Raw genomic sequence first — 3,749 nt, forward strand, 5'->3', positions numbered from 1 at the left:
TAGAAACTTAAAACCTGTAAGCTTATCGTAATCTTATATGTTGCTGCGTTGTCAATCTTATCCTTATCTATTGAGCCATGGGTCTTATCTTCTAACTATGGCTAGAGATTTGTATTGTAAGTGTAAAGATATTCTGTAAAACTCATTTACTCAAATAATGAAGTGTTTTCTCTTCATCCTTGAGTATTTTAATACTCTTTCACTCTGCAACTTTTGGATTTAGCTTTGGCCTCCTCTTGTTGCGACATTAATTCACCAGGTATATACAATAATGCGTAAGACTCAAATAGTGTTAACGAAACATGTGATTTATATGGAAGGAACCTTGACATACTCTACTGAAGCCAAAGGTTCTGTTTTGCTCTATTTTTTTTTTTAATTCCATCGTCTTGTTGGGTTGCTTTACAGAATACGCTCTACGTTTTCTTCTCTCGTTGGACGACTCCCACAACAGAAGCCCAAAGCATACAACCTTTCTTTCCCTTTTTTCTCAAGAATTAGAATAAGAAAACTTACCAAATTTTAATTAAAAATACAATTATAAGAAAATGATAAAATGCAATAATGGTCATACTCATATTATTGGAAATCAATTACTTGAATTAATAGCCACCTTTACCTGGAATAATAGTCACCTTTGGAACATGAAACACTAACTGCCCATTCCAGATAATGGTAAGAATTTGAATGTTTATGGGCTGGTTTTGGCGTAACTGTAAACTTTAATATGATCTGACAGCACTGACTCATTAGATTCTCCTAATTGTATTTGTATTATTTGTATTTAAAAAATGTTTAAATGTATTTGAAGAAGATGTTGAAATGATTGTACCACTTAACACATTACAAATCAATTACTTCATCTAATTAAGGTTTCCAAGACTCCCCATAAACAATAAAAGTTATGAACTGCAGCCACAAAGAAAAAGAAAAAGAAAAAATTGCTTTCAGACTTCGACATCCATTATGATTCTAAATTATTCAAGACTCAATAAAATGAAATGTAAAACTGATCGATTCAAATTACAACATTTGCTAGCAAACATCATCAGGTCATAGAAGACGTTCATTTTCTCACCAGCAGATACTTGAGGCAGACCAGGGATTGTTACCAAAAGAAACATGACGTTGCAACAAGACCAACAGACATAGAATTTGAATTTCAAAACATAGTGTGCAAATAATCACACAGATGATATTATTACTTCAAAATTACATTGAGATTCAATAGTGTTGTCAGATCCAACTTATTCTAAACTTGGATATGGATTTTGAGAAACCTAAATTCAAAATTACATTGAGATTCAATAGTGTTGTCAGATCCAACTTATTCTAAACTTGGATATGGATTTTGAGAAACCTAAACTCAGCACACTGTGAGCATTATCTCCAACATCACCATCACCAGAATCCATAATTTCCAAACCAAACATAGGTAGTAAAATAACGTGAAAAACATTGAAAAGCTTGTTATACAGAACGCAGCTTTTCCACACACTTCAGCCGTTGCTATAGCCAACAGCATACAAATCACTAAAAATAACTATAAACCTCGGGCTCAGACACGAGTCACATTATTGAAAGAAATCGTTTAGGGAAAAGGAAAAAGGAGAGGCTACTTATATAATGCGAGTATGGCGACGACGGTCTGCACAATGGAGAGCAACAGTAGAGCAATTCCTCCCAACAGACCTAGCGTTTTCCACGGAGAAGAGAAATACTCCTTCACAAGCTCAGCCAATTGGACCCTAAATTTATTGTTGTAGTGGTTATGAACTTTTTCTGTCAGTCCATCGAAGGCACCTTGGAGATTGACATTGACCCCCTTGCATAGACCGTTGAAGAGCTTGGCAACCTCTTCGTCGCTCCCGAGGTGGTTTGTCATGATTTTCCTTTTTCTGAGCAAAGCCACGTCTTCTGCGGAGTCGATTAACTGGTCCATCAAACGCACGTAACACGCAACGTAAATGGTTTGCACATCTCAAAAGCAATGAGGTTACGGAATAGGATCTCTGTGGAGTCTTTGATAGTGATGCGAGGAAGGCAAATTGTGTTCCTCGACTTGTCATATTTAATATTTGCGATGCCTCCGTCGAATCGCTCAATCCCAGCGTTTTCTAATTCTATTGCGCGATGGATATGATCGCAGACGTGACCCTTTGCATTGCGTTTTGCGCTGCCTTGATCGGGGAGGTTGCAGTAGTGTGCGATGTCAGCCTTTGCATTGTCTTTTGCCCGCTCTTCGTCTTGGCGGGGGACGCTCACGTAGGCGTTCCCTGCATGTTCGATGACGCGACGCTCGCCATGTGGAGAAACAATGAATCTGCTCAACGAACCAAGAAGATGGAACCTCGTGTAGGCGTTCGATGCATGCTCGCCATTCTGGGAATGCGCGATGTCGCGACGCTCGCCATGTGGAGAAACAATGAATCTGCGCAACCAATCAAGAAGATGATGGATTTCTTCATCATCTGCTTGCGGCCTGGACCATTCCAGTTCGTCATTGCGGAAAGGGTAGAACAAGGGCAAGAACGTTGGACGCATCATTTGGAAAACCTCCATCTCTGCATCAATATCCATGGAGTTGAGCTCCAATTTTAGTAGCTTTAGGAGAACGATGAACGGGATTTGATTCTCGAGCTTCAACATGTCGTTCAGTATATCCATTCCGGTATAAAGAATCTTCTTTTTCTCAAAAAGAGGTTCATAGCAGTTACCATCTTCTGGTAATGTGACGCCATTAAGAGTCCTCAATATTTCTAGAATAAAACAGCCGTCCAAAGTTAGCATCCTAGCGATTTTCTCTTCATCGCAATTGATTTTTTCTTCATAAATGTTCCTGATTTTCACGATCTCCTCCGTTGCACACGAGAAATCGTTGGCGAGATTATTGAACCTGATCGTCATCCTTTGCAGGGCTCTTTCTTTGTGACTGTCCATTGAAGGAAGCTTTTCAGTTTCGTGATGATATGGACCCAACGACACTCTTGTGGGAACATATGCTTCCCTTTTTACCCTGTCCGACATGAGGATGTCAGGAACTCTATATATGGATACAACGGACGACGATCGGAAGGGATTAAAGTCCCAACTCTATTCAACTGTAACGCTACACTCTCCTTGGGCTTCTTTCCCGTTAACTGATAATTTCGGTTGCTTCTGCGTCTGTCCATCGGCACTCTTGAAGTGGGAGTCAGATGCTGCCATTTTATCAGGACAGAAGAAGAGGATGATAACGTCTAACGCTTCAACATATGGTTATCACTACAGAAAGTGACCCTCTTTATCGTAGCCTCTCTCCTAATCAACTACTCTATCAGCTAACCACCACTGACACATTACATGCCTCTCTCCTAATCAACTACTCTATCATCTAATCACCACTGACACATTACATGAATTAATTACTAGGATACTTAGTTGGGAAACAATATTTCAAGTTTCAGTCTTTTATTAATGAGTGGGTTGTATATGTTCACAACTATTAATAATGAGTAAGGTTGTATGTGTTTATAATTATATTAATGAGTGTAAATATTAATTGCCTACATATTCATGACAACTAATTTTTATTCTAAACAAAAACAACTATTTATTCCAACTAATCTTCATTTTAACCTGCTGCAAAAGTGACTCATCTTTATCTTAACCTCTTTCCCAATCAACTACTTCAGCAGCTAATCACCACTCACACCTTCATTCTAAATAAAAACAACTATTATTCCAACTAATCTTCATTCTAAACTGCT

The 3,749-nt window shown here is 38.5% G+C and overlaps 1 pseudogene; it reads right to left on the reverse strand.

Annotated features, from left to right (window-relative positions):
* Window positions 1-1,218: 1,218 nt before the first annotated feature.
* LOC149233503 (putative UPF0481 protein At3g02645) lies at window positions 1,219-3,215 on the reverse strand (annotated as a pseudogene).
* Between the last annotated feature and the right edge of the window lie 534 nt (window positions 3,216-3,749).

The sequence above is a fragment of the Pinus tabuliformis genome, chromosome J (assembly GCF_031772625.1).
Source record: "Pinus tabuliformis cultivar Carrire ecotype Pingquan chromosome J, CPIR1, whole genome shotgun sequence".
NCBI classification, from domain to species: domain Eukaryota; kingdom Viridiplantae; phylum Streptophyta; class Pinopsida; order Pinales; family Pinaceae; genus Pinus; species Pinus tabuliformis.